At 36.1% G+C, this 13,053-nt stretch overlaps 1 long non-coding RNA gene across 1 annotated transcript; it reads left to right on the top strand.

The window, feature by feature from the left end:
- Positions 1-6,539: 6,539 nt before the first annotated feature.
- Positions 6,540-8,196, top strand: LOC128648286 (uncharacterized). The gene is made up of 2 exons (XR_008400559.1): positions 6,540-6,741; positions 7,666-8,196. It is a non-coding gene; the product is annotated as an uncharacterized LOC128648286 (long non-coding RNA).
- Positions 8,197-13,053: the final 4,857 nt, after the last annotated feature.

Raw genomic sequence — 13,053 nt, 5'->3', positions numbered from 1 at the left:
CGATGTCTGTCGGACCAGGTCCGACAGACATTTGTTAAATTGGCCTCAATGTATTCAGATTTATTATGGCTGACAAACCTGGTGGTAATGCTACAAAGAGCACATTGTGCACTATAACCACAACAAAATTCAAAAGGCCTCTGATGAGATGTTAATTATAAAGAAAAAATTATCAATCTGGAGAAAAGTAAGGAAAATTCAGTCACTCAAATATTTAGACCATACAGAAGAGAGAAGCTATGAGGTTCATCACAAACGTCTTTCAAGAAAATAAGCTAAAATGCTGCTGGGGAGTCCTTTTATTTTACCTTCATGTACCTTCACTACATTGGCCATAAGCTTAAAGTAGAAGGTGATAAAATGTTTATAGTCCTGGACGCTCATTAAATAAAGCAGTTTTGGGAACTTGTCCACACCACCTGGTTGCAGCTGGCGCATTTTTAACAGAACGCCATGAAATACAACCAATCACAAAATTATCATGTAAATGCGCCTCACGAGAACGTAAACTCACACAAATGTGAGCGCTACAAGTACTGTGGGGAACAGCATTGAAATCAGTTCTCTTTCTGCTCTGGTAAAAAAAAGAATATATATATATATATATATATATACACAGTATACACACACACTCACAAAAGCATCTGAATTTTTTATTGAATGGGAAAAAAAAGAGCATATAAATACGATCAGTTTTATGATAGCGCCTCCCCAAGGGTGAACTCTGGAGATTTCAGAGGAGAATATGAAGGAGAATTCTACAAGCCCTTGATAAATCTAGCTCAAAGAGACTTCTAAAACTTTTTGGAACTACTGGAATTTGGTTAGAGGGGAGATATCTCACACAGGAATCAAGGCTTACTGAGGAAGAGTTGACCCATTTTGACTGCAGAATTCATCCCATACTACAATTTTAATATTGGGTGAAGTATACAGTGATTGCATATTGTTATTTGTTACTTAGAAGTGTAAGAGAGCAGAAAAGGAGGTTAGGGTGCAACTATTTCTGGATATACACTTGTTTAAAAAATGCCAGTGTACCGTCAAAACGCGTCACCTTGATTTATATTGTCCTTTAAGATAGTTTTATTTTTTTTACTGCTGGAGCTTTGAACTGTGTCCCCAGCCAATGTCGACGTTTCCTGCTATCGACCAGGAAGTTGGGGGCAGTTTTGTTGATCAGCCGTTCTGGAAGTGGGTAGCACCAGGCAGATCTAGCTAATATCTACCTGAATAGGTAAGTTAAAAATATAAAATCCGGTTAGTAACTAGATCGTGCCACTGTCTTTCTACATATTATTTGTGTAATGGTTATATTTCAATTTCTTCTTAAGCATTGGATGTTTGTAAGAAATGAAATGCTGTTTTTAAAAGCATTACATAGCATAACAAATTCTTGAGTCCTGCTGTAGAAAAAATTAAAAGTTTATTTGAATGTGAGTATAAATTGTCTATACTTACAAGAGTAGGGTTTCTCTAAATAACCATAATCCTGCATGTTAGTATTGATATAGGGTCTTGAGTGGCTAAAAAGGGTTGACAAGTGGCTATTCTTAGAATAATTCAGATATAACCGTGTGTGCCATATTTTACATGTGGCTTTTCTGAAGATATTTCAAATATGTGTTAATGAACCAGTCTAATAATATAGAGAAAACTTGTCATTTTTTTTGGAACTAAAGGGGTTTACTAGTAAATGCTATTGATTTATTGAATTGTGGTAAAGCTTTCTAATTGTATTTGGGTTTTAACTTCTTGTTGAGGATGTGGTAATCATGATAACCATATTGTGCTTATGAGATATATAGTGTAACAGCTAATTGGATTAAGATATATATAATTTGAATGATTTGAAGTATCTGTATTTCTTTCTAATTAAACGGTGAGTCCACAGATCATCTATTTACTATTGGGAATATCACTCCTGCCCAGCAGGAGGTGGCAAAGAGCACCACAGCAAAGCTGTTAAATATCACCTCCCTTCCCTCCAACCCCAGTCATTCTCTTTGCCTATGTTAGAGCAAGGAAGTGGTAACGTTTAGGTGTTGGAAAGAAGATTCAAGCAAGATTTTATTATTTTTCAGCAGTGCAAGATTGTTCTGCTTTGTCCTAGGGTGTAGCTGTAGTCCATATCAGTCTCTTCAGTAGAGCAGTGGTGACTTTCAAGCAGTGGGAACTTGTGGGATACAATCCTCACTGCCCCTCCCATGTATTTAATGCTACCCTAACCGTGCAAGCCTGAGTAAGCTTACTCAGTCTTTGTTTTTATCCACAGGTCCATGTGAGGAAACTGCCCTCTCAAACCTAGTGAGCTGCGGTTCTGCCTGGCAGAAGTCTAAAGGGAAGTGCTAACACATTGCAGAAAATAAAAGGATGGCACTTTTAAATACGATTGTGCGACAAGAGACATTCGCCTATTGCTAGGGAGATCGTTTTATTAATGGCAGCAATAGCAGGCACTGGGGACGAGGAGACTTATGGCTCAGTAGGTGGTGTTTTTGTTGTTACTTTACTCCCGACGCCTTTAGTAATACATTTAGCCGAACGGGAGGTTTACATTGTAACGCCCGTGATGGGCGGGGTTAGCTGAGGCTGCAATTTCTGTTGCGTGCCTTTTTCCTCCTACACTTCCTGTGTTTGGGAGCGGAGAAATAGCTTTGTTACAGATATAGCAGCGTTGCGGTTATCGGTCTACAATTTACAGAAAAATAAGAAGTTGAGTCCGGTTTATCTAGCAGAATAGTCTCTCCGTTTGCAGTCAGACAGGTAAGCACCTCACCTCAGCTAAGCTGAGGTGTAGAGGTTGTCCGGAATGTTTTTTTGGGATACTTTATTATTTTTATTGCAGAAAAATAAAGCAGTTTCTTTTTAAAATTTAAAGGAACAGTAAAGTTTTTTTTGTGGGGTATTTTCTAAATAAAATATCAGTTTATCTATTTATTCTGTTTATTGGTGAATAAAGAGGAACCAAGAGGGCCCTGCAAGATGTTACATGTTCTTTATGTTTTGATGCTAATGTGTAACCACCAATCCATTTCTGTTCCTCATGTAATTGAGAGAATTTTGCATTACAGGAATAGACTTTTTCCTGAGCCAAAATTGTCTAAGGTGGATGCTGTTCAGGAGTCTTCTGACAATGTTCATGGTATGCCGCAGCTTTCTCCTCAAGCGCCCCAAAATGTATCGTCCACACTGCCAGTGCCCTGTGCTTCCTCTTACTCCACCTGGAGTTACGTTGCAAGACATCGCTTCCCTCATGTCCTCAGCGGTGTCTGATGCGATGTCTGCTTTTCCCATGCTGCTATGGCTATTCCGAATGTCCACTCCCAGAAATCTGAGGAGGAAGATACTTCAGTAGCATCTGAGGGTGAAATCTCAGACTCAGACAGTGTAATTCCTTCTGCTGATACTGAAGTTGTTTCTTTCAGGTTTAAGCTCGAACACCTCAGTTTGTTACTTAAGGAGGTTTTGGCTACCCTGGACGTCTACGACACTACTGTCATAGTCAATCCTAAGAAGTCTAGTAAACTAAACAAGTACTTTGATGAGCCTTCCATGGTGGAGGTTTTCCCTGTACCAGATCGAGTTAGAGATTATTGCTAAGAAATGGGAGAGACCCGGGTATCCCTTTCTCTCCATCCCCTATATTTAAGAAGATGTTTCCTATAGCAGACTCTATCAAGGAGTCTTGGCAGACGGTACCCAAGGTGGAAGGGGCCATTTCCATGCTAGCTAAGAGGACCACTATCCCCATAGAAGATAGTTGTTCCTTTAAGGATCCTATGAACAAGAAATTAGAGGGGTTACTCAAGAAAATGTATGTACACCAGGGTTTACAATGGCAAACCTGTGGTGTGTATTGGTACCGTCACTAGTGCGGCGGCTTACTGGTTTGATGCGTTGTCTGATTCTAGTCGGACAGACACTCCCCTCGAAGAGATCCAGGATAGGATCAAGGCCCTTAATTTAGCCAATTCCTTTATTACGGATGCTTCCCTACAGGTTATTAAACTGAAAGCAAAGATTTCCTGTTTTGCCGTACTGGCCCACAGAGCTTTATGGTTAAAATCTTGGTCTGCGGATGTGTCATCTAAGGCTAAGATTTGACGATCCCTTACAAGGGAAAGATCTTGTTTGGGCCAGGCTTGACGGAAATAATTTCTGACATTACGGGAGGAAAGGGTTTTAAAAATATTATTGGCCCATATTACTCAAAGATCCGATTCTAAAGAGAACCTTAACTCCACAACCCAAGATCATTTACAGAAGAGCCCCGACTCTTAAACAAAAACTAGCTCCTAGTAAAGTTGTGATGACTAAAAAATCTTTTAAACCACAGAAAAATAAATTGAGAAATTCAAATAATAATGGTACATTTAAATGTGGCAATAGACGTTCCAACATGTGTAAATTTATCACACATGGAACGACCTCTATAACCTCACATACAACAGGGGAACAACATCAGATTTTGGAACACTTGTCATGTAACTCCAGTTATGTGATATATGCCCTTACATGTCGATGTGGGATTCAATACATCGGACGCACATGTAGGAAGGTCAGAACAAGATGGGGTGAACATATGAGGAATGTTTTGAAAAAATCTTTGCAACACAGTGTCTCAAGACACTGTTGTCCCAATTACATCCTAGGGAAATGTCACTTTAGGATTACACCCATAGAGAGTGTCCCCAATAGTCAAAGCTATAATAGGTTCACACAGCTTAGACAAAGGGAGACCTATTGGATTTTTAAATTTCAAACTCTTTTCCCAATGGGGTTGAACGAAGTTCTAGACTCTGCTGCCTTTGTCTGAGCTGTGTGGGCTATTGCATGGCATCTAGTTGTCAGTAACATGGAGTTAAGGAACTATTACTATCTGTCATATATGTTTGCACATGAATATCGGTTGCACTTTTGGTGCATATGAATTTTTATACATTAATATATGTGTATATAGGTCATGTTGACTGTTGACTATTTTGTTAACTGGAGTCTGCATGAATCCACCTTGCTGCATCTCCATCTAATCGAAGCAAGTGCAACCAATATTAACATCACTTGTTCACTTGGTCACTGGTTTCTTATATAGCACTAGTATTATTAGTCTTCTTTTATAATGGTTCACTTTTTGCACTAAATATTTGTTCTCTATCAGTATATGTAGTGTCCAATTAACATTATTTTCAATGATTCCCTTAGACCTACATTATTATCATTTTTTCATTGGCACATATTATTGTCACGAGTCCTAAAATTGTAGATTTCACACATATGACATGTACCGATTGACTAGTCTGATTATATATTAGAGGATTATCTACATGTCATCATTTGGCACATAAATATTCATCATAATTATTATATTCATTATCATGTCATTATATATTTACACATATTATCCACTTATAATAGATAATTTATATTATGGCATTGTAACGTTTTATAACACATGCCATTAATGTGGCATTCACATAATTATTATTGTTCATAGTATTTTCGTTTGTAGGTTTCCAACATAGTTACTTTATCACACATATTATGATCGTCATGATCACTTTATATTAGTATAGGCTCCGAAATAGGTTACATTTGTGTTCGCTGATTTTTTGACACCGGTGACATCAAAAAAGCCCCATCGGCTAGTTTGTATATCCAGATCGCCATATCTCATGTCACTATCATTACACTTTACTCAGATTGTGAGACCTATCGGCTAGATTATGTTTCGCCATAAGACATGCTGTTATTAATACTCTGATTGAGGCGATCCCACAGTGTTCTTGTCTGTCAGACAAGTATCTAAGCCGCAGGGTTTGTTGCGGTTGCTAGCAACATTGCGGTTGCTAGCAACGGTATTAAGCCTTTTTGTTACCATGTGACATGATTCACGTCACCACCAATAGGGAGAGTGCTGTCTGCCCATGCTCCCCCTGACTTCAGCAATTGGTTGAATGTCGGGTGTTGTCCTCCAGCCCTGATTTAAGTGGATGAGTCAACTGCGGTCAATAGGATTGGCTGACTGAGCAATCCATGACCGGCTTTTATGATTGACAGGTCTATCCACCTATTAGCAGGTCCAAATTACGAAAGAAAGGGAAAACTTACAAATTAACCTTTTGTGATACTTAAAACTACAAATACAAACATGACTTTCACATTTATTAATGGAGCATATTATAGGGCTCTTTTGTAGTCTTGAAAAAAACACTTTATATATATTCTATCTATATTTTTATGGCCCAAATAACACTGCAGCAAGGGGGTGTGCAGATGAAGGGTTCTGATTGGTTGTTCTACTTGAATTGAAAGGGGTGGGATTAGGGGATTTGTTAGTAGCGTAGCGCTATATAAGGATCAAACAAACTGATGTGAGACATGCCTGATGAAACAGTTTTTACTGAGAAATGCGTTGCATTGTTTCACCTCTTATCCAAGATTTTATTTGGCACAAGAATAAGTTGTGTATTTTACAATTTTTAAATAAATTAGGATCATAGTGCCTTTGCTACAAGTGAGTACCCTGTATATATCTCTTACTGGTAACTCTTGAGATTCCTTATTCATCTGCACTATTGGCGCCTCTATCTATTATATCTTTATAACAGACCGTCCATCACTGTATGCTGTTAGAGAGCTGCCTCTTGAACCTCCTCTACAATCAAATTCGTATTTTCAGCATCAAGGATCCAAGCTGATATTTATTTGGACTTTCTTGCTTTCACATATTTACCAGTGGTAATATATCTGTCAATATACCAGTCTACTGCATTTTCATGTGAATTATATTTAGTCATTGCACTATCTAGACATTACATGATAATATTGCATTGTATGTTTACTCGGTCAATTTTGGTCACTTTCAGCGCCTCCTAGAGGATACTAGGGGACATTTGGGTTTGTTTACTGTTTGTATCCCTGATTTCCTCATTAATTTATTTAGGGAGTAGCATAAATATAGTTTATGAAAGCAAATGTATTTTTCCCTTTTATTAATTGGTATGGTATCTGCAATTTGAATTTTGTAGTCCCAGAGGTTTGTCAATGAAAGGATTTATCTTACCATAAAGATGTGTTTACCTTTAAGATATTTTGTAGTTTTAAATGATGTTATGATTGTATTCTTTCCTCATACAGGAGTGTGAGAGAATTTAGGTTGCATAAAATAATTAGTAAACTAGTAGTGTTTATATCAGATGAGATTGTTGACTATTAGGATCATAGTTGGAGAATTATAAACATTATAGATAGTAGCTGTGCAGAATAAAGCAACACTAGGTTCTTTTATTTTTTAGTAGTTCCAAGTAACAGTGTAAAGAGATTCATTTTTTTTAAGAAAATATTTTTATTGACTGTTTTATTTTTTTTCATTTTTGCTACAGGGCAGGCCTTACCATACGTTTTAGCATAGTCATTCATCCTCTTGATGAAGTATCATTTAAATTGTACAGAGAAGCTGTCAGTTATTCTCTGTAAAAGTATCAATGTATTTAGTTTGTATTATATATCCACAATGTTTTTTTCGGTTCTAAATGACATAGGATGAGTTAAGCTAAAGGAATTGTGATGCTTACAAAAAAGATGAAAGAAGTTTTGTTTGGACATAATTGTGATTGTATTGGGGTGTGTACTCATCTTGTGCTGTTTCTGTTTCCTTCTTAGACTCCTCCTGACTCAAGTGTCTGCTTGCTATGGGGATCCACTGGCTACCTTGTCTACCCCATGGACAAACACTGGATAAGCACACCTACTGCAAATGAACTGTATTAAAGCAAAGTGTCTGAGGAAGGCGGAACGCTCTAAGAGGACAAAGACTGTTCTTAAAGTGATCAGAGGCCACCTAGAGACAGTTGTGCTGTTACCATATCATGCTTTACTGTGGAGAAAGAACTGTTGGACATATTGGGGGGGTGCTAGCAATGCAGGTGGAGAAATAAAAGATGCAGCGTTGTTTGGGGGTAGATGGGGGGCTGGTTGGGTCTTTGTGCAGATAGAGCAGTAGTTTTGGGGATGCTGGAAGATAGACGGAGCGTATTGGAGAGGCCTCACCTATGTGCAGTGACAAATTGTGCCCTATTAGCCTATAAAATTATACCACGACATGTGAATATTTTTCTCTATAGTATTCTCACATAGAGTTCTGTTACCGTAGTTTTAGGCTCATACTGTTGTTAAAGGCTTTCCTCATTTTCTGCACCTGTCTATTTGTATCTTATTCTGTTAGAATAAAAGAGTGGTATGTTAGGAATTATTGTTAGCGTAAGTAGCGCCATCTTGTTCTTGGGAGCCATTTTGTCTTTGGCATCCATCTTGTCTGAATAATCTTTTATTATAGCAGTTATTCTGTAGTGAGAAATACATACTTGTTATTATTCTCTGCAAAGCTAGTTAACCTTGTAAATGTCCTGGCACAACGCCTGGAGGATACTATTTCTATAAGATGTTCGAATAACCTTATGTTCATCCTAGATGCACTCCTTATTATGACTATAGAATATTGCTTATGAGCTAGTGTTTTTCCTGACCCACACTGTGAAACTGTGTAAAATGACGCGGCCATAACGTGTCATCAAGTTAACCCCAGGGGCTGTATCTGTTGTCTATAAGACATGGCGATAATAGATATAATAAGAACTAATAAGCGCAGAGTGTAATCACTAAACTCCTGAGTTACCTTAGGGTCCCTTTCAAAGGTTTGGAGAATCAACAGGAATAGTTAAATTAATCAGGAGCGCTAGAAAGCTAAAAGCGATTATCTGATGGTATTAGTAAAGTGCCAAGTGTATGTGCAAAAAATTGTGAAAATATTAATAAAGTGCAGAAAATTTAAATACTTAAAATAGGTGAGGTTTAATCGATAATTATTTATCTGAAATATATTATAAAGTGAATACGTGTAATCATAAAACCAGACAGGTATATGTCTATTAGCATATGCCTCTATGGATTACTCAAAAAAAAGGGGTGAAATGATCATCTGATCAGAAATCAGTCTGTAATTTAAAACTGTGTATGGTGTTTAGAAAGTGCTATAAGATAGAATTAGGCGAAGGAAAACAGTCTCTTCATTGATTATTAAAATTATAAATATTAAATCTATAAATGTAGATTCAAATACTTAAATAGTGTAATGTGGGATTTAAAACACAAATTATCAACAGTTAATAAAAATGTATCAGAACATTCGGATTGTATGTAGTGGTGATGGTAATAAATGCACAATGAATAAGAAATTAGGCTCTGCCTAAAATTTAATCTGTTATAAACAAGTGCAAACAAATCTTATTATTGCTAAAAACGGACGTCTCCGTGTAACATCAAAGTTAAAATTAAGGTTGCCACCACATTTAAAAAGGAGAAATTGGCTTATAGACAGAAAAATTCCGGATATCCAATTGAACAGTCTGTATTATAAACGGGAAATCTTTTCTTACCCGTAATCAGTCCACGAAATCAGTTTGGAGGGGAGATTTTTCTGACTTACCCCCAAACAATTCAGCCGTCAGTCCTGTAGATAGAAAATTACCGCCGTAGCGGAGTGACGTCACTTTTTTATAGGCGCTGTCTGCAGAGTGCAATCTGATTGGTCCTTAGGTGGGCAGTGTCAGATTTCTCACTGCCGTGATCCTTTTGAATGGAGTATCCGCTCTTAAGTGCCAACGAGCACGCAGGATACTGTTTAGATCATCCGCTGTAAGGGGACAGCAGTCTCAGCGGTGTGTAGATACTATAGTCTCACCTCACTTCAAAGATAGAGCCGGTCTGATGCACACAGTTTCCAAATGTGCAGTAGATGTAGAATCTTTTATTTCAAAAGTGCTGGTGCCTATATGGAAAGTGCTGGTGCTATTTCACGGATTTTGTTAACCAGACATTAACCAAGGCAGTATTTATGAAATAAAAAGTTTTTTTGGAAGCAGAATATCAATTCAAACTGCAAATGTAGCAACAAAGTTCAACAAAGTTCATAGGCAACTAACATCAACGCGTTTCTCCCTGTGCAGGGCTTTTTCAAGATGAAAGTGTTGCCAACAGTTGCACCTTTTTAAAGGTGTTCCCAATTTTCTATTGGTTCAATGAAATTAGTTAAGGTGGTTTAGGCAATTTCATAAGGTGGTATTGGCAAACCTCTATTTGGGCAACCTTACTAATAATTTATGTGCAAATACATATATAACAATTCCAAATGTAAAAGAATTTTCAGTATTTAGAAGTATATCAGTTAAAACCTATATTATTAAAAATTCTTAAAAAGTACACAGATATCTAAATAAATTTATTAGATGTAAGATATTCATATCCAATAAAAATTTGGATCTAAATCATGGAATATAAATATAGCTCTATGACTAGGAGCATTAATACATACATATAAATGAATACTTTTAGTAATATATAAGAAGAAAAATTACTTTGCCTCTTTAAAAACATGAACACTAATGACAGTGGCCTGAACTTCACTTTTAATTACAGCAAAGAAAAAAATTGTGTTTTTAGATTTAGAAATTATGGTTTTAATAATTCAATACAAACGAAAACGCACTTTAAAGAAGTGGACTCCAATAGCTTTGTTCACGCTAACAGCTGTCATTTGCAACAGTGGAAAGATAATATCCCTGTTGGACAAAGTTTAAGGATAAGGAAAAACTGTTCTAGAATGTGTGACTTTGAGAATCAAATTGAGGTATTAATAGAAAAGTTCAAGGATAGAGGTTATAATGAAGATACTGTAAATAAAGCTGTAAAAAGAGCTAAAGAAACAGAAAGAGATTCCCTACTCATTTATAAACAAAAAGATATTAAAGAGAATAAAGAAATAATTAATGTCCCATTTATTACAGATTTTAGTGCAGACCATGGCCTCATGAGAAAAATCCTCAATAAACATTGGGCCATACTTAAAGAAGATCCCATAATAGGAGACTCCCTCCCATCTAAACCTAAAATGATTTTTAAGAAAACAAAAAATTTTAAGTCCATTTTGGCACCTAGTATACCGAACATGAAAACACGGAGCTTTACACAAAAAGACCTACAGGGAGAAAAAATTTCAGGTTTCTTTCCGTGCTACTCGTGTAAGGCCTGCAAACATAGTGATAAAAGAAGTACACTAAAGGTCCCAAAATCAGGAGAAGAAATTAAAATTAAAGAATGCATCAGATGTACTACCAAGGGAGTTATATATGCCCTTAAATGCACATGTGATTTAATCTATTTTGGGGAGACAAAAAGAATGGTCAAAGATAGAATAAGGGAGCACCTTCTGTGTATTGAAAAAGGAATTGATGACACCAATTTATATAAACATTTTAAATTAAAACATAAAGGTAAAACATCAGATCTTAAATATTGGGGAATATTACATGTCAAACAAAATTGGAGAGGTGGAAATATAGAAACATTTCTTAAATTGAAAGAAGCAGAGTTCATTTATAAACATGAGACATTATTTCCAAATGGACTGAACTCAGAACTTGATATTTCACCATTTCTGTTGGACTAACCCCATTTTAGATTTTTTACTAATTTTTATTAATTTTTATCAATTTTTTATTAATTTTTATTAATTTTTAATAGTTTCTGGTCACTATTCCTTCACTCTTATATTATAAGAAATGGAATCCCTCGTATGAGTCATTGTCCTGAATAATAACAATAAGATTTAAGCTTATGAATTCATTTCTATATTTATATATTTACTATTTTTATATATTACTAAAAGTATTCATTTATATGTATGTATTAATGCTCCTAGTCATAGAGCTATATTTATATTCCATGATTTAGATCCAAATTTTTATTGGATATGAATATCTTACATCTAATAAATTTATTTAGATATCTGTGTACTTTTTAAGAATTTTTAATAATATAGGTTTTAACTGATATACTTCTAAATACTGAACATTATTTTACATTTGGAATTGTTATATATGTATTTGCACATAAATTATTAGTAAGGTTGCCCAAATAGAGGTTTGCCAATACCACCTTATGAAATTGCCTAAACCACCTTAACTAATTTCATTGAACCAATAGAAAATTGGGAACACCTTTAAAAAGGTGCAACTGTTGGCAACACTTTCATCTTGAAAAAGCCCTGCACAGGGAGAAACGCGTTGATGTTAGTTGCCTATGAACTTTGTTGAACTTTGTTGCTACATTTGCAGTTTGAATTGATATTCTGCTTCCAAAAAAACTTTTTATTTCATAAATACTGCCTTGGTTAATGTCTGGTTAACAAAATCCGTGAAATAGCACCAGCACTTTCCATATAGGCACCAGCACTTTTGAAATAAAAGATTCTACATCTACTGCACATTTGGAAACTGTGTGCATCAGACCGGCTCTATCTTTGAAGTGAGGTGAGACTATAGTATCTACACACCGCTGAGACTGCTGTCCCCTTACAGCGGATGATCTAAAAAGTATCCTGCGTGCTCGTTGGCACTTAAGAGCGTATACTCCATTCAACAGGATCACGGCAGTGAGAAATCTGACACTGCCCACCTAAGGACCAATCAGATTGCACTCTGCAGACAGCGCCTATAAAAAAGTGACGTCACTCCGCTACGGCGGTAATTTTCTATCTACAGGACTGACGGCTGAATTGTTTGGGGGTAAGTCAGAAAAATCTCCCCTCCAAACTGATTTCGTGGACTGATTACGGGTAAGAAAAGATTTCCCGTTTATAATACAGACTGTTCAATTGGATATCCGGAATTTTTCTGTCTATAAGCCAATTTCTCCTTTTTAAATGTGGTGGCAACCTTAATTTTAACTTTGATGTTACACGGAGACGTCCGTTTTTAGCAATAATAAGATTTGTTTGCACTTGTTTATAACAGATTAAATTTTAGGCAGAGCCTAATTTCTTATTCATTGTGCATTTATTACCATCACCACTACATACAATCCGAATGTTCTGATACATTTTTATTAACTGTTGATAATTTGTGTTTTAAATCCCACATTACACTATTTAAGTATTTGAATCTACATTTATAGATTTAATATTTATAATTTTAATAATCAATGAAGAGACTGTTT

Source organism: Bombina bombina, chromosome 2 (genome assembly GCF_027579735.1).
Source record: "Bombina bombina isolate aBomBom1 chromosome 2, aBomBom1.pri, whole genome shotgun sequence".
Lineage (NCBI taxonomy): Eukaryota > Metazoa > Chordata > Amphibia > Anura > Bombinatoridae > Bombina > Bombina bombina.
This window is presented reverse-complemented; position numbering and strand designations above follow the sequence as displayed.